The 21,598-nt window shown below is 37.0% G+C and overlaps 1 protein-coding gene across 2 annotated transcripts in view; it reads right to left on the reverse strand.

Annotated features, from left to right (window-relative positions):
- Positions 1-21,598, reverse strand: part of LOC129719019 (transmembrane protein fend-like) — a 250,597-nt gene continuing 228,999 nt past the window's right edge. For both annotated transcript variants that reach the window (XM_055670340.1, XM_055670330.1), the window contains one exon: positions 1-21,598. This exon is cut by the window's right edge and continues 7,185 nt beyond it. The gene's annotated coding sequence lies outside the window, so the exon portion shown is untranslated.

Raw genomic sequence — 21,598 nt, forward strand, 5'->3', positions numbered from 1 at the left:
TTAAGTTTGTAATAAGCCTAGTTGAATGATGTTTTTTTTATTAGAGTTTCAGTCTTTTTACAATTTACAGTTTAGTAAAATAACATCATGAAGCTACTCTTATTCGTTTATTTATATAGTTTCACTCTGTGTTTAGTTTTAGATATACGGAACTCGTTTCGTTTTCGTTCGGTCTGAATCTTATCCACTACAGGAAGAGCTCGACTGCTATACAATTATGCAATTAAATAAAAGTTTAATAATTATGATTACATTCTGCTACCCCTCGAACGTCTCTCGTCCCCGTGCTCGATTGTAATGGCCGTGCCTTAGGGGCAGAAGACGGGTTGTCCTCCTCGGTCTGGACCACATTTCGAGCCCGGGCTACGGGTTTCGGGATGCAGCGGACATAATTTGGTAATAATTATGCAATCGATTTCGGTTTTCTCTCTGGTTCGTTCGTCCGCTCATTATTTATTTTATGATTTCATATTGCGTTCCGTAATTTCTGCTCTCTGCCTTCAGCTGCACTGCTCGGCAGTGCAAGCGCTTCGGCTTGTCCTTCGCTCTGTAGGCTTTACACGCTGAGTGGAACTTTTGGACCGCAAAGTAAACGAAGGCAACAGGGTTTTCTATGGAAAGTCGTATCGCTTCTTAAGAGCACTGAGTCACTATAATTTGAGTAATTTCGTTTCTAAAAGCATTAGGATAATTTAGTTAATCTCAAATGTTGATCGAGCAGGTAGTTTTTTGAAAGTTCTTGTGTTGTGATTATATGCCACAGGGATGAGAGATTAGGAAAAGTTTGAACTAAACTATAACTCTGATTGCTTTTAGGAGTGTTTCATTGCGCTCATTCGATATTTCATGCGGGGGTAGAGTCACAGTGACTGGGTAAATATTTCTAGGCATTTCTTGCAGCCGTGATTTAGAATTGATTATATTTTATTTTGCCAAATAAAATATTTTGTTTACTTAGTTTTACCCGAAGTACTCGAATCTAATGACCGGAAGTGTTGCAGATAAATTATTTTTGTATTTGAAAACTAAATTTACATTTATCGGCAAATGCAGCCATTTTTATTTTAAATTTGATAATTTCATCGTGTTCCTTGGAAAATTTCACATAAGAAACAACTATCATCCCGAGGTAATATGAGTCAATCTCGAGATATTACATTTTTACGAAAAAAGTTGTAAACTTCGTAAATATTTTATTTTATAATTTATTGACGTAAGACACCCGAAGAAAAAAGTGATAGGTGAATTTTGAAGAAAATAAACCAAGGAATCTAGAAAAAATATTGTTTTTGCCCGGAAGTGTTGCCAGATAGATTGTTTTTGTATTTTAAAATTAAATTTGCATTTTTCGGCAAATGCAGATAATTTTATTTTAAATTTGATGGTTTCATCATGTTTTTCGGAAAATTTTACGTAAAAAGCACTCACCACTCCGTGGTATTATGAGCCAATCTTGAGATATAACATTTTTACGCAAAATTAATTACGAAATTCAGAACTATTTTCGTAAAAATGCTATCTCTCGAGATTGTCTTATATAACCACGGGATAATAAGTGTTTCTTACGTTAAATTTTCCGTGAAATACGATGAAACCATCAAATTTAAAATACAATTAGCTGCATTTGCCGAAAACTGCAAATATATTTTGAAAATACAAAAATAATCTATCTGGCATCTTACGTCTATAAATTCTAAGTCTATCTATCTGGGTATCTTACGTCTATAAATTGTGAAAAAAATTAATTACCAAGTTTGCAACTTTTTTCGTAAAAATGATATATCTCAAGATTGGCTCATATTATCTTGGGATGATAGTTGTTTCTTATGTGAAATTTTCCAAGGAACACGATGAAATTATCAAATTTGAAATCAAATTTTTGCATTTGCCGAAAAATTTAAATTTAGTTTTCAAATACAAAAATAATTTATCTGGCAACACTTCCGGTCAGAACTCATATTTTTTCTGGATTCCTTGGTTTATTTTCTTCAAAAATCATCTATCAGTATTTTCCGGACATCTTACGTCTATGAATTGTGAGAAAAAGAAAAAAAGGATTTTGAACAAAAAATGCGTGACTTTGCAATAAACAGGGGGGTCCCACAGATTGCAATCGACAACAAATTTGTAGACAGTAGAAGAATAATTCTCCCAACTTTGAGCAAAATCTGTGATGGTCGTGTCCAAGTTTGTGCTTTTTCGTGGCCACTTTGTATGGAATGACCCATATTATGTTATCACCACAGAACGGATTTTTAACGATAATTTCTTGGTCGAAAGGAGAAGGTTACCTCAAATTTTCACAATAGTTGACAATAGTAAATTAATGAAAATTTAAGAAGAAATTCAATCATTTCTGGTTCAGTTTCGCAGCAATTAACCAAATACCAGATTGCTTCGATAGCTGAGAACAGGATGGTAATGTGTGTTACGCTGCTTTCACCAAAAAGATCTTGTACTCAAATGTCATTAACACGTAAAGTTTTCCTCGAACTTTTGGTATTTTTTTTGTGAGGGAATTAGAATTACGTTGTCCATTGATGTGAACTTATGTAATAAACTTTTGGTATAAGAGTTAGTGTATCTCTCCAAGTATTAACCAGTGAAAAAAAATATAAATAAAAATCACTTAGAATTAGCCTTTTTTTCAAGTTATCCGTATGATATACGAATATACGAATGCAATTATGTCCCTCGGGCTAGGAGAAGCATTCATGAATCGCATGCATGCGTGCAGATCAGCTTTGATTGGGCGAAATTTATGTTACAAAAAGACTTGACAATTTCTACTGGTACAATAATTCGCATCATAAAATTTTAAATTGGACTCGATTTTGTCGTTCAGCTAAATAATTCCGTCTACGAAAACAAAAACAAATTATTGGCGTTGTCTTGGTTTGCCTTTAAACAATATCATAGTTTCACTATGTAATGTTGCCGTGAAACTGCGTTGATTTTTTGGAGTATTTAAAAAATCATAAAATGATTTGTTTTTCGCAAAATAACACTTCAAAACATAAAATTGTACTTTACGAACTAATTTCATTTTTCGTCATATTGACTTACATATTAAGTTTAGTAAAGCGGGCAATGTATGTAGTTTGGCGGGAATGCGAAGATGAACGAGAATAGAAGGTGTGACTAGAATTAGAAAAAAATTTCCCTCGTCCAGACGGGACGGTCTGGACGAGGGAAAATTTTTTCTAATTCTAGTCACACCTTCTATTCCCGTTCATCTTCGCATTCCCGCGAAACTACATACATTGCCCGCTTTACTAAACATAAAATTGTATTTATGAGCCACGCTTTATCAATTGAGATAAAAAATAAGATAGGGCTTTAATACCCTATTATAGCAAAATACTACAAACATAGTTAAACTTATTTTTCTAAACAGGAAAACTGAATAATAAAAATTGTGTGTTTAACCCCAGATAGATAGTCTGTGTCAATTAACCTAGACAACTCTGCTAGTGTTTGCCTGCAAAAAAAGAAAGAGGGAAGTAGTTTTGCTTTTGTTTTCACACATAAATTTACTATTGCATATGAGAATTCGTGTAAGTGCGAACCAAAGAGGTACATACAGGTGAGGAAAAAGAAGACTTTTGTTTGAATTAGTAGCGACAAAAAGAGGAAAAACACGTGCTTTTGGGTTGTGACGTGGATCTTGATCAACGAGCCAATGCCATTTGAAACGAATTGTTTGATGGCGCAGGAAAGCATTTTCAGCTCTGAACTTTTAAAAGTTTTTTTTCGTTCGCACAACATTTATTTGACACGGTAAGTACAGTTTTAAAAGTTGTTAAAAAATCTGCCGAACATTGTATATTCCACAATGTTTTGGAGTTCTCCATACCATCTTCATACCTTTCCAAATTATATTGGGCTAAGACATTTGTCTTCTTTTTCAAATAGTGCGAATCCATTCTGGGTTTTCAAAACCTGATCTCTGGTATTTGTTATGTATGTGTTATCACCTTGATAATCACTCAAAATAAAAATATCCGGAAATATTACAAAATTTATGCATCAATTTAATGCCAGAATAGGACTATCTTTCCAGGGTCAAATTTTACCAAGATTGCGTTCAATACAATTAAGAATCAGTTACGCATTCTTATATAAAAAACTTCGCGTTCTTGTATGAATTTTCTGCTTTTGCTACTGCTAAAAACATTCTAGTAACAAAGTTTTTGCTCTTCATATTCAATTGTTTTTTTTTTCAATCGTTATTTATTTTCAAATTAAATTTTTATCGAAACATCGAGTGAGTACATAGTATCTTAGAACAAGGTAAAGTAAATCGCCAGCTATCAGATTATTCTCATAAATCAAATCATGAAAAATCATAAATTTTCTCCTAATTTTTGTAAATTTTCGAATCATAATCGTTGTTGATTGTCCTTAAATGGCATTATTTGTGAGTATGAAGTGCTTGTGCCTGATATAGTGTCGCGGTGTGTGCATGCTTGGTATTCTCCTCAACAAAACACTTAATACAACCATGAGATATCTGGATGACTTCTCCCAATAAGGCAGTGAACTTTATTCGTTCAATAATACCTTATTGGGACGATGCCTATATTCAGCAAGTGGAAACCATTCAACCTAATAGTGGTACGACACCCTGATAAGGCTTACATCAAATAGGGGCCCGCCACAAAAGATCAAATCTCTGGTCGCAGTGGAAAATGTACCCAACAGGAAAAAAAAAATTCTCCTCAACATGTGATAAGAGCAGAGTGAATATTCTCCTTTTACTCCTTGTCCAGCATAAGAGCTGCGTGGAGCAATTTTTCGCACTACACTTTTCTTTCTGTCTTGTGCTGTGTCTTTGTTTCTCGCAGAGAAACTGACACACTTGCTGCTTACACCACAGCTGCGCGAAACAAGAGTAGTGAATCACTCTAGAGAGAATACACAGAAGTACGCCGCGGTGTACACTGTTGAGATAAATTCGATAGAATTCGAAGAGCAAACATGCGTGACGGGCGGCTGGATTTAACTTTTCCAGTTTCGAGATGCAAAGCACACTTACCTACTAAAGTTTTCCCTTCATTTGATATTTACTTAAGAGACAGTAAAATCACGGCAGTGTGCTCTGTTGTGTAGTTATTGAGCGAATTGTCCTTTCGTGGACAAATATTTCTGATTCCAGCACGGTGTTGTTTGCGAGCTCCTCAGATACACACGGTTCGCTGCTCTCTTCAAGCAAGGGCGTCGCTTTGCCTATACCGGTGTGGGAGTAGTTATTTTGGCAGTAAATGATAATCGGTAGTATTTTCTACTACACGGTAGTGTTTCTCCGAGGGAAAAAGACAAGTCTGGGTGTGTGATTAATTGAAATTCACTTGCCTGTTGTCTACTCTCAGGAACATATTTAAGTTCCAAGGTTTTGATGTGCGGAAAAGGTTGATTCCAAGGAACAAATGTACATCCGAAATTATCCGAGCTATATTCCACCGCTTGCCATTGGACCGAGAAATGAGAAGCCTTGTAGCCGCAAGGTCACAAAGTCCTTTGTGACAAACGGGTGGTCATGGGCTCGCATCTTAGTAGAATCAGGCGATTTAATATCCTCCCCACAAAAACTTTTTTCTAGACAGAAAAACTCACATCTAAGCCTTCGTAAATATGATCCACCCATAGCTTGTTACACGCAATAGATAATTCAATGATCTGCTGTGACGATGCTATTAATACTGATGCACTGGGGGCGGAGCCAAAATTCTGGCTCCTTATCTAGCACGCACTCGATGCTTGACGCTCGTCTTCAGATCGGCACGCAACGAATAAAGAACAGCATCACACAGTGAATATCTCGGTTTTGGGTCTTCTCTACCTTTACATGAAACGTGGAGTGACTCTAATACACTGTGTGTTTTCCTTTCTTTTGCTTTGTGCCATCCTTCGGTATTCTGATTTTGGTTTGCTATTTAACACGTTGTAAAAAGTGTGATAGCCATTCCGCAATGTAAGCAACGTATGTAGTTGACTATATCGTCGGTTGATTTCAAGACTGGTACAACGCAAAATCGATACGATACTTATAAATCTAGGTTTTTGCAAACTTTGGAACAGGTCTTCGTAGGATAAAATTTACCACTTATTAACCAAGTTTACCATGAACAACATAAAACTGTAAAATTTGATAAGTGCCAGTTTTGAAATTAACTGACAATATGTTTCGTGTTATTTATGAATTTTATCGTCATGAAATTATTGCAATGAGATTTGACACATTGAGACACTGCAACTTTGTAACTAACAAGCGCTCTATTTACATTGTTTATTCCTACGCCACCAATTCATTCAACCCTTAGGGCTGTATACCCTGTAGTTGACTGCTGACCGCCTTGCACAATATTCAACATCTGAAATCGTGTGAGGTTGAGCGAGATTTCCTTTATGAAACCACCAAAAGGTATAAAGAGAATCTTCTTTGGAGAACCATAAAAGATCTGGTCGGCTTCCATCTGCAATGACACCGCAAGTCGTCAATGCCTTGTTCAGACCTACGGAGAGACAACTGCTCACTGATTGGCTGGAATTGAAAACTCCGAGTGCGTTCAAATTTATCATCAGGCTTACTGTTTTGATTCTGGCAGTTTTGTTGAACAGCATGTTTTGATTTATATTGCCTTTCTCCTAGAAAGGTATAGCAATCACTTGCAAAACCGAAGATATAAAAGTGCTCCAAAGGGCTGAATGGCATATATCACTCGACTCAGCTCGACGAGCTGAGCATTTTCTGTATGTGTGTGTGTGTATGTGTGTGTGTATGTGCAGATTTTTATTCTCACTCACTTTTCTCAGAGATGGCTGGACCGATTTTCATGAAATTAATTGCAAATGAAAGGTCTTGTTGTCCCATAAGACCCTATTAAATTTTATTGTATTGAATTCAGCTACTGTGTATCATTCAAGTTCCGTAGATACTCATGTTTGGCGGAAATCGGCCATTTTTGGCTGTTTTCCAGAAACCAGAAGTTGCCATCTTAGAATTCAAAATGGTGTCTGAAGTCAATTTTTAGCTTCTTGCAACATTCTGGCTCCGGAGATACTCATATTGGGTGGTATTTGGTCATTTTCAGCTGTTTTTCAGAAACCGGAAGTCGCCATCTTAGAATTCAAAATTGTATCTGTGGTCGATTTGAGCTCCTGTGTATTATTCTAGGTCCGGATATTATTATATTGGGTGGAAATCCGCCATTTTCGGCTGTTTTCCAGAAACCGTATGTTGCCATCTTACAATCCAAAATGTTACCTGAGGTCAATTATGGAACATATTTGTTACCACTGAAAACTTTCAATCACCAAATATGGTTCCATTTAGTTAATTAGTTCGCGACATGTGCAGAAATTTGTGCAGAAATATGTGTCCAGAAGATGGACATATTTGTTACCTCTCGAAACATTCTCATACCAAATTGGTTGTATTTTCTTGATTGTTTCTTGAGCTGTGCGAAAATTGTGTTTTATTTGTATGGTACCTCTCCCTCATAGAAAAGGGAGGGGTGTCAAACCATTATGCACATATTTGTTACCTCTAAAAATATTCACCTGCCAAATTTGGTTCCATTCAGTTGGTTAGTTCTCAGGATGTGCAGAAATTTGTGTTTCATTTGTATGGCATCCTTCCCTTCCAAAAGAAGGAGGGGTGTCAAAACATTATGAACATATTTTTTACCACTAAAAACATTTACCTGCCAAAATTTGTTCCATTTAGTTGATAAGTTTCCGAGATGGGCAGAAATTTGTGTTTCATTTATATGGGACCCCTCCCTTCCAGAAGAGGGAGGGGTCTCAAACTATCATAGGAACCTTTATCGGCACCAAAAACCCCTACATACAAAGTTTCACGCCGATCGGTTCGGTAGTTTTCGAGCCTATATGGATCAGTCAGACAGACAGACCGGACTGAATTTTTATATGTATAGATTACAACATCCATTTTTAGAACCCCTGAAGTGAATATACATTTATTGGATTGAAGCGTTCATGTAAATCTATTTTTACAAATAATTAGTTTGAATGAGAAAGGCTGGGTCTGACCGCTAGGTGGATTGATTTGGGTTTTTTTATGATTTCACCTGTTCTGATCTAAAATATTCTAGTGAACATTCAAAATTAATTACAAAGCGTTCAAATGTGGGCCTATTTAAAGATCCCATTCGGATCTTTACTTATACCAATTTCTAAAAGATCCGGAAGTGCGCAAGTAGTGGATAGGGTAGTATTTTCCGTGTGAATGGCATCATATTCGAAAAATACAACAGGGGTCATCGAGGTTAGTGATGACGAAGAGTAAGAAGCCAGTTGTTGCCCCTCAGGTTCAAACTACGCCGCATATCACCTGATATCGCCAGATTATATCGGATATCACTTCGGGTGTTCACACTACAGGGTGAGAAATAATTATCCGTGTTTTTTGTTTCAGTGTATAACTAAGATTTGACAGATGTTGAATTGAGCTAACCTATGCAATTTTTAACCTTGGCTATGTGTAAACAAAACCACGAAATCTCCTTTGAAACAGTGTGCATTAAGTGTCATAATGAAGTCAAGTTCATTACGCAGTGCGGTGATCGAGTTGTATAAAAAAGGAATGCGTCCAGTAAGCATCGCTAGTATGGTCAAAAATGCCTATTCAAACCGTTAGAAACGTTATAAAACGATATAATGAGCTGGGGAATTTAGAGGACCGTTCAGAAAAAGACAGAAAAAGAACCGCTAGGACCCCTGGGAACCGGATAATTATTCGTCACCGGATTAAACGTGATTCTAGAAGGTCAATTCGAAAAATGGCAAAATCATTAAAAATTGACTCGACAGATTGTACGAACTATTCTTTACAAGGATTTAGGATTACTTTGTTACAAATTTTCAGAAAATCATTACCTTAATTACAGGATGAAAGAAAATCGGTACCGAAAATCGAAGATTCTGTTGAATAAATTTATCGTTGGACACCATCGCACAATTTTATTCACCGATGAGAAAATTTTCACTGTGGAGCAATTTCATAATTACCAAAGCGACCGTCAGCTTTGGTCTAAAGCCTCTACTAAGCGTATGAACGTAGCTCGATCACATCATCCGGTTTCGGTGAAAGTTTGGGCGGGAATTACGGCTACCGGTAAAACCCCCTTAATATTTATTAAAAAGGGTGTAAAAATCAATCAATTTGTTTACCAAGCTTTCAACCGACACAGTGGCACCTTGGGCACGTGTACATTTCGGTAAAACTAAATAGACATTACAACAAGATTGGGCTCCATCGCATGGAGCGAAAAAAAAAAACACTGGAACTCTGTAGTAGACTTTTTCCGTGATATTTAACTTAGGATGAATGGCCTTCAAACTCTTTTGATTTAAATCCAATGGACTAGGTATTTCGTCTGGTCTATTATTGAATCCAGAATCTGTACTAAACCACACAAATCATTGGATCATTTGAAAGCTAGTCTAACCAAAGCCTGCCATGCCATATCTGTGGAAGAACTATCGTCCAACGTCGATAATTTCCCTAAACGATCGAAGCCAAGGGTGGACATTTCGAGTCCGTGATGTAAATATTACAAACCATGCTAATGTATCTACATTTTGTATAAATATATTGTTGTTTAATATTGAAAGAATAAAGTTATGACTAAAACATTGAACACGGATAATTTTTCCTCACCCTGTACAGTGATTAGGATGATATGGTTTGACATTCGCTTTGTTAGTTGAAAAAAGAAGAAAACGAAAACAGATCAAAGCAAAAAAAGACAACAAGAGCAAGAATAAAGTAAGATGTAAGCTAGTTGGCTCGCACCAACGCGAACTCTCTTATGCAATTGGGTTGTTTAGCTACTCTCGGATTTCTGATTCTTATATATTAGGTAAAAGAGTGTATTTTTTCGAGCAAAACGTGGTTTTTTAAAATTTGATATCATTGTCCTTCGATTTTTAAATGAAAAATTAAAAATGACAGTTGGTATATGGGCGAACTGTCATTTTAGCGATTTCGAGCAGAATTCGAGCTGTTTTAATTCGTAATTTGAAAATTGAAGGACAACGATAGAAAATTTTTGAAAATCACGCTTTGATTAGAAAATGCAGCTCTTTTAGATGACATAAAAAACTGATACAGCAAAACAAACCAATTGTCAAAATGTGCGGGATGACAAAAGCAAAAATATTTTTTTCCTTTTTGCCTTTCTCCTAGAAAGGTATAGCAATCACTGGAAAAACCGAAGGTATAAAAGTGGTCCCAATGGCCGAATGTCATATTCCACTCGACTTATTTCGAGGAACTGAGCATTTTCTGTATGTATGTATGTATGTGTGTATGTGTGTGTGTGTATGTGCAACTTTTTTTTCTCACTCACTTTTCTCAGAGATGGCTGGACCGATTTTCATAAAATTAATTGCAAATGAAAGGTCTAGTTGCGCCATAGGTTGCTATTGAATTTCATTGTAATCGGATTTTTAGTTTAGAGGTTATGTATCAAAATGTAAAAATCCCGAAACATCAATATCTCAGAAACCACACAACTGATTTCAATAAAACTGGTTTCAAATGATTGGGCTGTTCCCAGAACCCTTAACTTTTGAATTTCGTTATGATTGAAAATATGGTTCAAAAGTTATGTAAAGAAAAGTTATCCTGAGGTTGTTTAAACTCACTCTTTTTTTCTCAGTGATGGCTGAACCGATTTTCACAAAATTAGTGTCAAATGAAAGGTCTAGTTGCCCCATAGGTTGCTATTGAATTTCATTGCAATCGGATTGTAACTGTGTCCGTTGTTCATAAAACTGTGAAATCACAAAACGAAAGTAAACATATTGACTTTCTCCTAACGATCACTGGCTAATTAAAAGGTAGAAAAATGATTGAAATGGCCGAATGTCATATACTACTCAACTCAGTTCGACGAATCGAGCATTTTCTGCATATAAGCATGTATAGGTGTATATGTTTGTGTGTGGGTGTATACGTGTGTATGTGCACCTTTTGTTTCGCACTCACTTTTCTCAGAGATGGTCTGACCGATTCTTTCTATCTTGGTGTCAAATGAAGGGTCTATTTGCCGCTTAGGTTGCTATTGAATTTCATTGTAATCAAACTTTTAGTTTTGGCGCTGCGTCAGAATGTGAAAAACGCTCTTATATCTTAGAAGCTATGAACATAGTTGAATTCAAATAAATGTGCATTCAAACCCTTAAACAGAGTAGGCAGTGTGACTTTGCCCTCGTATCCAAGTGAGTTTTAAAACTTGCTTGCACATTTATTTTCGGTTTGCACGTAAACCCTACTAACAGTGCATTACACTTGAGTTGGATTTGAGTTTTAATCCTGCAAAACAATTGCATAAAAATCGAAATGCGATGAAATTCGCGCCGCGGCTGCTGCAACAGTTTATTGCATTGTCCTTTGAAAGCATAAATTCGCTCTAAAAACAAAACTCATCGCGTTACATCATCGCCTGCATCGCTGGATACATCGTGCACTGCATGCATTGCACGCATTTAAACTCAATCGATCAGAGTGTACGGTGCAAAAAAACTCAAACTATAAAGAGGAAGCAGATTCAAGTTGGATTCAAATCTGGAAAAGTGTTACTCAGTTCAACTTTGCACGAGTTCATGCCATCACTGCCCTTAAACAATGAATTTCATAATGTTTAAACATGTGGCTTGAAAGTTATAGAAAGAAACGAAACCCGCAGACTGTTTAAAACTATAGCTACGATCAAAATATGTGGCCTCAACATCATTTAAATTTAATATTGTACTATTTCAATGTTTGCGGCCTTGCTCGGGATTGAAGTTGAAATTAAAAGTCATTTCTATCATTTCACTTTTTGCCTTTCTCCTAAAAGTATAGCAAAGTATAGCAATCACTGCAAAAATTAAAGATATAAAAGTGCTCAAAAGGCCCGAATGTCGTATACCACTCGACTCAGTTCGACGAGCTGAGCATTTTCTGCATGTGTGTGTGTGTGTAACGCTCTCCCAATCTCACTCGATTTTCTCAGAGATGGCTGGACCGATTTTCATAAAATCATTGTCATATGGAAAGTCTTGTTACCCATAAGACCCTAATGATTTTTTTTGCGAACGGATTTTTACTTTTCCTGTTATGTTTCAAAATGTGAAATTCAGCTATGAAAAGAAACATATTCTGATGACTACTTGGGCTCACTCACTTTTCTCAGAGATGGTTGACCCGATTTCCACAGAATTAGTATCAAATGAAAGGTCTAGCAGCCTCAGAACACCCTATTGAATTTTGCTGTAATCGGAATGTAACTTCGTCTGTAATGTATCGAAATGTGAAAATCACTAAGCTTCATTATCTTAGAAACTACACAACAGATTTGAACAATATTGATATCAAATGAACGGGCTAGTTAAGGGTTAACTGATGAATTATGATTGAACACGTGGTTTCAAAGTTTGGCTCCCCCATACGTTCCCTTTTCATTTGATTGTAATCAAACTTAAGCAACCGTTATGTTTTAATTTGTAAAACAACGAAAGTCTATTATCTCAAGTATTACACGACTTATTTGAACATAACTAGTGTCATACAAACGAGTCATCTCTCAAACTTACAAATAACAAACTTCAAAAATTTTTGATATACCGTTCAAAAGTTTTTTGAAGAAAAGAAATTCAAAGACTATTCAACACTATAGCTGCTTTGATCAATATAAATGGCCTCAACATGATTTAAATGTGGTATCGTCAGTGGTGGGCACCATTCCGCTAATTCGCTAATTAACGACGCTAAAACTCAGTTAGCGATTTAGCGATTTCGCTAATTTTTAAGCTGGTTAGCGAAACTGTTAGCGTCGCTAAAATTTTGGCTTTCGAAACGCTAATCGCTAATTCGCTAAATTTTGTGGAGAAGCGACAATAGAAATATTTAGAAAAACTGCGAATTGCTGATGACGTACGAAAATTGCTTCGAAAGATGAACATACTTTACTGCGAAAGTTACTTTTGTCAGTTTTTTTACCCTAGAATGGAGTTCCAGTTATCGTACAAGCCACAGGAGCATTTTGAAGAACAAGCACAAGGTCTAAATTGAATTTTTGGCACACCAGGAACTTTGATGAATTGCAATGCGCTTGAAATTATGAGAACTTTGGTTATATTTTTTCGATTCAGATAATAATTGAATTTTCATGAAAACATTCCTAAGAGTATCTATTTTCAATGCAAGCTAAATAACTTTTGTTATTCTTGTGTTTACAAAAGCAAATATGCATACCGTTTCGTGAACCTCTTACTTTCGTGAACAGCTTTAAAAAGTAATTGTTTTCATTTGTTTAACCAAAACAGATCAAAGTGGTCCAAATCTTACAAAACATGAGCAATAAATATAGCGATATGACTATTTACATATTAAAAAGTTAGCGATTAGCGAAAGTTCCGCTAATGTGGGTCTAGCGTCTAGCATTTAGCGATTATCGAGCTAAATTTTCCGGTTAGCGACTTAGCGATTAGCGTCGCTAAATTTTCGGTTAGCGGTGCCCACCACTGGGTATCGTACTATTTGAACGTTCCCGGTATCGCTCGTGATTAAATTGATCAAAATTAAGCGTCATTTCTTATATTTCGCTATTTCTTAAGCACTAACATTACGTCAAATTTCATATTTTATACTTTAATTACAACATCAATATTTTAGAACCCAAAGAGTGAATATACCTTTTTGGATTTAAGCATTCATGTGTATCTATTTTTACAAATGATAAGTTTGAATGAGAAAGGCTGAGTCTGACCGCTAGGTGGATTAATTTAGGTTTTTTCGCATGAAACGCGAATTTTGTAGGGTTGCGTCAAATGTCTTCTGGCCTTGTTGCCAACTGCTGCAAATCTGGTTTTTATTGGTTTTCGATATCCGCTGCCAGCTCGATAGTATAAGATATCAGGTGATATGGCCTCCATAGCACGAATTGCCTGATATCAGGCGATATTCGAAGTAGTGTGAAGCGGGTATAAAGTTGTTAGGGAGCGTATTCGGCTGAAAACGTGTAAAATTCTCAGAAAAGAGACTCGATAGAGTTAATATGATAATTTCTTGGTACGCTGGTCACGAGTTAATGTTTTGTGATGAGGAATTATGTGTCCTGGCGCGACCACACAGTGCACAAATAATTGTGAGCAGCAGTAAGAGGCAATATTTAGTACTCCCAAAGGAATGTTCCTGGATTCCATAGTTTGCAAGCGCGGTAAGCTTTCAGTGGATTTCATCGACGAATGCGTCAAAGTCAATGTTGTTTATTATATAACGGAAGTTTTGGAAAGAATTGTTGCTTTGAGTCTTCGAAAACTCTTTAGAAATGACTATTATGTGTTCCAGCAAGACGGTGCACCAGCGCAACTTAATTCAAGGCTGGTGTAAGAACAATTTGACGGATTTTCTGATTGAAAATGAATGGCCGCCAAGCTCCCCAGATCTGGAGCCAATTGACTCCTTTGTTTGATTTTACATGATGTCAATGATTGCTGATTACGAGATCTCCAATTTGCAACAGTTCAAAGCGAAAAACCTGGGATGAAATACCAATGAAATTCATATTTTGCTTCGAAAAGCGCTCGTATTTCGAAAAGATAACAAACCAAGAATTTATTAAACACGGTGTATTCTTCGAAATATCATCTATCCAAAAAACAAAAGATTTCATTAGGGTACATTCATAAATGACGTCATCAAAAGTGCACAGAGAGCTGCTGAAATTCAGTAAAAAATTTAAACGGAAACTGTGAAAAATATTGGATTACGTTAGCTTCAAGAAAAATCAAATCATATTACATACATGTGTATGAATAATTACTAGTGTAATAAAGAACCGGTGAAACTATCCTGTAATTATCCTTCAATGTGATGTTAAGTTAACTTACGTTGAAATGTTAACTGTCTGATCACCGCAGTAATTGACATTGGCATCAGACAAATATCGTGCGCCGCGACTGCTTGCAAACTCAACCCTTGGAGATCGTTTTTACTTTCCCATGGGGATATCATCTCGAAAAACTGCAACTGCAAGCTGTTGAAGCAAGCATGCCTCTATCCACAATCCTTTCCGGTTGATAGCGACGACGAAACAAGTCCCCCCGGAGACGGCGAACGTTCTGTTCGCATCCCAGTCGAGTTTAATTATACTCGCGCAGAGTGGAATATAAAAATAAAACCGCAGCTCTCTTGTCAAATTCAATCAAGGATTCCATTTAGAGGCTCGGGTTGACGTCCAAGCCAAGAAAAACCGGCAAAAATCCTCCGGTTCAAATCGAACCAGTTCGGAAAGTCAGCCGGCAATTAAGCCTGTCTGGGGTCTCTGATTTATGAACCCGAAATTCCGTCCGGCGGTACTCAACGCGCATCAGCCGGCAGCGATCGACGTTCAAGGTCACAGTGGTTGGGCGCCCTGCCCGTTCGTTCCTCACGAAAAATGAAAAATAATAAACAAAACAAAATGAGGAAAGAATGAAAAAAAAAACAGCTCGAATGTTAAGGCTGCCGGACGGTTGGCAGGCGCAGGGGCAAAACTAATCAAGATTCGATAATTTACATAATTTATTACAATTTTATTCAATTATTATCTGATTTGATCGTTGTTTCTTTCGGTTTTGTCTTCGGTTCTTCGGACAGTGTCGAGCGGACGGACGGGCGGTCGAATGAACTGAACTGATTGCGATAGTTGCGTCTCACTCTCGGCGGTAGCACGTTTGGAAACAACTGCTCATGTTTGGTTTGAGGTTTACCCAATGCAAAAAAAACGCGATACTTGGTATTATTCGGTAGCGAATGCGGAGTTCAACAGGTTAATTCAACTCATAAATTATATCCAAAATGATTCGACACTGCTAAGAGTGTGTGTTTGTGTGCGGGCAGTGCGTCTTATTTCGGGCACTTCGTTTGGGGTCTAAAAATATTCTGCACACAGCGTGCTTGCGAGCCTTGTTGCGGGACACGAGATGCCGGGGGGAACGGAGCGACGAGTCTCTTCCGATCTGCGCTTATGGTCTATTATAGGAGAATAATTTTATCATAATTTGGTGATTTCACCCTAATTGAAGACGAAGATAGCAGGGAAGCGAAGAGCGAAATTCAAGACATCGCTAGGGAAGCGATGAGAACGGGAAGCTTTGCTTATCCACACAATTATCCGAATTTACACTTTTCGATCATGATTGTTTCTACTCCGGCGCGGATGAGAAGTAAATAGTTTATCCTATGATTTGATTCTGCTTATCTCCGTGTTTTCTTGTATTTCCTAATCTTCAATCGGTTAAAGTATTTCGTTACTGCGGAACACATTCATTGAATCGAGGCGTGCAATTATATCATCTCTGGGAGTCTGCATTTTTTGACGTGGCTTTGTATGCTTGGTTTATTTGTACTTTTCTGCTGTTCAATCAGTTGATCGGAAAGGTATTTGCCTAAAGTTTGTCGCCAACAGTCGATTACCTTTCCGTCATCTGACTTTCACTGTTAACTGTCCTATCTTCTCATTCTGTATTATCCTTTCGTTAATATTTGCATCTTCTTTTTTAAACATATATTTTCTTTTTGTAACGCACGGAATAAAAAAGCTAGTTAATATGTTTTATATGCTGCTATATAATATGATTTGAGCAATGCTTATTCGAGAGTAACTAGTTGTATCTAGGAAATATGTACAGGATATCGTTTGAAGATGTGCGTATTTATCTAAAAAAGTAGTAATACGAATGTAACACTGCACTACTCGAATTCAAAAACGACGGGAAGAACTATACTACGTCACAAAGCTTTTGATCCTCCCCGATTTGTATTTAGTTTCTTCATAAACTTACCCGTTGAGTTCGAATGTTCAAAAACAATATTTTACTATATTATCAACGATTTCAGTGAACCAATTTTTGATTTAATCATGATAAAATATTGGTGCCAGAATAAAACTCACTTACTGAAAAACTTCGGCAACAATTCATTGAAGAGAATAAATTGTAAATTCATTCAAACAATCCCATCTTCGAGCTTCAGTATTTTTATAAGATTAGTAAAAGATTTATCTTAATGTTTATATTTGAAATATAGATATTTTAAAAACATAGCCAAAAGTTACCATGTTTTACCCAAACGATATAAAATATATATTCTACTCATCTTTTTTTTTCTCTGTATAGGATAGAACTATTATATCAAATTTCAGAGAAATCTATTTAGTGTACTAGAAGTTATAATTTTTTTTTGTCTTTTCAGCAGATTTTGGACTCCTAATGATTGAGGATCTTTTCTACCCCACTTAACTCTTTTTAAAAAAATCTGAAATTATGCAAAACATTATTCCTTTGTATGAAAAGACAAACTCTGAACGATCGGGGTACGCTGGTAACTCTTTATAGTCCAAAAAGATTTTCAATTACAAATAAATGTTCGAAAAAAAATGTTTCAGATCCACAGATACAAGAATTCAATTTTGGTAGCGTATTAAAGCAGACACCTTGTTTTTTACATATGTTCATTCACCAGAGACATCGTGCAGGTAGTACTAATTTTGTATACCCTCCGGTAATTTTTTCAGAATTTCAATTCAACTTGAGCTGATTTTGTGCCAAATAATCGTCATTTGCAAGAAGTGTTACTTTTCTCACTTCATTCAAAGGAAACGGCCGCTGTAGCACATCGAGAGTTAAAAAAAATTACGGAAATGCTACTCTAGGAGAAACAGCGTGTCGTGATTGGTTCCGTCGTTTTAAAGACGGTAATTTTGTTGTTGACGGCTGTTGACGTGAAGGAAGCCCAAAACCTTCGAAGACATTGAATTATAGGATCCATGCTGATCGCAGGAACAGCTTACTTCGGTATTGGGAGTTTTTCGCTACACCATTTCCAAGCGTTTACATGCTTTGTGAATGATGGTTCTTTATAATGTAAAGCTACGTTGAGCGTTCAGTGGCAAAAAATAATGGTTTTCTCATCACATGGTGACGGATAGTGAAAAATAGATTCATTACAGCAACCCAAAGAAAAACGGCAACAGCAACAGCGAAGGGATTACCCGGGCATGCTTCTACGTCGTCAGCTTTGCTGTTTATACACGCTTCGAGGGTTATTCTGTGTATTTGGTGGGACCAGGTCGGTGTTTTTTTAGTAAAGGCTGTTGGAACCGAACGAAATCTTCAGCCGAACACTGCATTAAAAACGACCACAATACGAGCTAAAGCATAGTAAAAGTGATTCTACTGCATGACAACGCTCGGCCTTATCCTCAAAAGTAGAACACTTTTATTGTAACGGTGCTAGAGCTCAAAGACAAAGTTTGAGCTAGCGTTCATCAATACTTTGAATGATTTAAAGGTAATTTTTTGTTCAAAATAAAGTTGCATTTTTATGAAAAAAAAAAAGAGCAAGAACTTGGTTGAGCCATTTCAATGTCGTTTAGAATAACTTTAGAGTCACTTCAATAATTTCCTTTTCTGATGGAGGTGAAGTGTATTGCTTAGTAGTGTTGAAAACAAAAACAACTAGAGCAAAACCAACGGGACGGAGTGATCTATTTTTTGCACCCTTGATGTACGGTATAGAACCCTTCACGACCCGACTGTTTTATGCTTGTCAAAATGTTTTCAATTTGTTGATTGCGGTTTCGAGTGAGTAGTTTTTTCAATGTTGCATGGTGTAGTTTTGACCTAATATAAGTCCAATATTAACGTAAAATGTTTAATGTATTATAAACCCTAAGGATGATCCCATAAAAGAGCCGAAACGTCGATGATGAACGAATATCAACGCATTTCGCAACGGGTAACAAGTCTAATGGTTAAATCTTTCTTTTATTTTAAAAATATATAACCCTTTTTACTGTTACTATTACCTTTCGTTGGGCATAATGTGGCATTGAGTGCAACGAGTGTGCTGTACAGCAAACTTCATGTGACGTACGGTACAGCGAACTACATACACTTAAAATGTTTTTCACGTTATAATTATCGGAAAAGTTATGTGAATATTTTCCACTGTCATTTTCACGTAGATTTTACGTGATTGAAATTCGAGTTCTTCATGATCTGGTAAGATGATTCATCCTGTAAATCTTATGCAGTAGACATATGCATTTGATGTGAATTTAGCGTAGAATTCAACTTCCGTTAAAGTGGAAAGCATTCGATTATCTGACAGCTATCACGTTTTATACGTCTCCCCGATTCTTAAGAGACGGGAGAGTTTTTAGAAATTATCGGAATATGTTGCTTGGAAAATCGCACGGCCATGCAAAATCGCCAATTCGTAAATTAAATAAACGACATAAGAACTGACGAATATTACGACATGTGCTGGCGATAACTACTGTAAGCTGCAACTGGTCATGTACAAAAAACTCCTCGTTCTTTGAACTGTATCTGTGTGAAACCTGTGAGCTCAAGACTCGATGTAAAGTTCGTAAGGTTTTTCAAAACCTCACTTATTGGCAAGCCGTCCAAAAAAATACAATTTCATTTTCAAAGACTGAATCAGATAACAGCTTCGCCATTTTGATTTCTATATATTTTCACATCGAGAGTTCACGCGATACTTTTTCAATAACATTCTGTTTGACGTCGCCAAGTTCACATAGATGCTGCATGATAAAACATAGTATGAATTTTTTTTTCACGTAGATGTTATGTTTATCATATAAATCACGCAAAATGACAGAAAATGAATAAGTACAGGAAATTTCACGTAACATTAAGGGCATCCTTAACAGTGCGGTACCATTTAAGTTGTTATGGCGGCTGTGTACAGCGCGGCTATTTTGCTCACTCACCCGTTTTCACACCGGTCGTTGCTATCGTTTCAGTTTGACGTTTCATCCAGCATAAACCTTTACCAGCGCTGTTATCGGGCTGCTAAATTTGAGAGCGCGATGCTTCCCGGAAGCTCGGCTACTATTTCTCTAGCGCGTTTAGTAGCGACCGGTACGGTGTGAAGTGATGATAGAGCGCTGCCAAACGGGGTATAGAAGCGCACCGTTAAGGATGCCCTAATGTGAAAAATATTTTGAGAGTACTGTCGTACACCGTATGCCTATCGAAAATAAGGTAAAAACCGATATTCGCGAGTCGTTTTTTTTCGATTTTCAGCTGGAATCAAATATTACAATTGAAATACTCAATCCGTAAAACAATCATTCAATCCGCGCATGAATAAACTTTGAAAGATAGTTAGGGAGAGATTGAATCATATCATTATCTAACAATCATTTGTTTGCCACCTTTTCAATCCGATTTGCACCGCGTAAAACTGATTTTCATTTTACTTCTGGATATTTGCATTCTGCAGCGATATAGACATTGTTAGTTTTCGGACTTCAAAATCAATATTGATCAATATTTTATCCTGAAATGAAAAGTGAAACAAAGTCCGAACAACATTTTTTCCAATTAAGGTACGCATCGAATTCGAATACACTTCTTTTGTGTACAACTTTTTTTTGCATGGGTAAAATTTGAGAAAATTCGGCTCAACCTGGCTTAGAGTGTAATGTTTACATATATTCGTCACTATCTGTCAAGATGGCATGTGCAAGTTTTCGTCACTAGCAAGAAGTGTTTTGACGAAAACCTGTGGATGCGGTCGTCGAAAATCAAGGCTAGTCCCACAGGTGGATTGCGAAACAGTTGGAATTCGTCCATTCGACCTAGACGATGCAGCGGAGAGCTGGCAGCGGACGAAAAGCGAAGACGACCGACCTCTTGAAGGCAAGGAAGGTGAGGTATTAGCGCAATTCAAACCTTTCGGCTGGGAACGTTACCAAGAAGGGTAATTTTTCCACCCGGAAATAAAGCGGAAGCTCCTGCGCCAAGAAAATGTTCTGTGAGTGGTTGGTGCGGTCGAAATGCAGAGTAATGAATTAAGAGGCGTTCATTAAAGTGAACGTCGAGCAAATCCCCGGCCTGAAGGTTTTCGTTGGCAAGTGCTGCCTAGATATTCCAGAGAATTTTCGAAAGAAAAAGACTAACATAACGACCGGCACAAACCAACGGCTAAACTTGAAAAGAAGAATGCCTCCAGAAGCGCTTGCTGCCCTTTTTCCAGTTCCACAGAGGTAACACTTTGTTTTGGCCGGATCTGACATCGTGTCATTACGCGAAACCGGCGATGGAGTGGAACGAAGCCAGCGAGGTACTTTTGACGTATAACTACGTTTTTCTTTAGCCTTCTATATAGGGGTGTTAAATAAAATCTTTCAACGAAACATGACGAAATTTGTACCTTTTTAAATGGTTATTAGAGTTTTTTTTCAACCGCTTCATGCCAAATTTGCTTTCGGCATGAATAAACCATCTGCCAGTTGGTAGTAGGAAACGTTTTGATTTGCGGGTTGAGGGCTTCGGCCTTTTCCCTGCGATGAAGCTTTGCTCTATTTTGACAACAACATTAGCAAGTATTGGCTGGCTGAATGGCTGAATAATGATGGTACGCATCATGCTTGTCTTTTCTCCTCAGAAAACCTCTAGAGTGCAGGAGAACATCTTGCACTGTGAAAACAACTGCTCTCACACTAAAAAGCAAACAACGTACATGCCAAAAGAGAACGACAGACGATTTTAATCTAGTGAGCTAACT

Source organism: Wyeomyia smithii, chromosome 1, assembly GCF_029784165.1.
Source record: "Wyeomyia smithii strain HCP4-BCI-WySm-NY-G18 chromosome 1, ASM2978416v1, whole genome shotgun sequence".
Classification (NCBI taxonomy): domain Eukaryota; kingdom Metazoa; phylum Arthropoda; class Insecta; order Diptera; family Culicidae; genus Wyeomyia; species Wyeomyia smithii.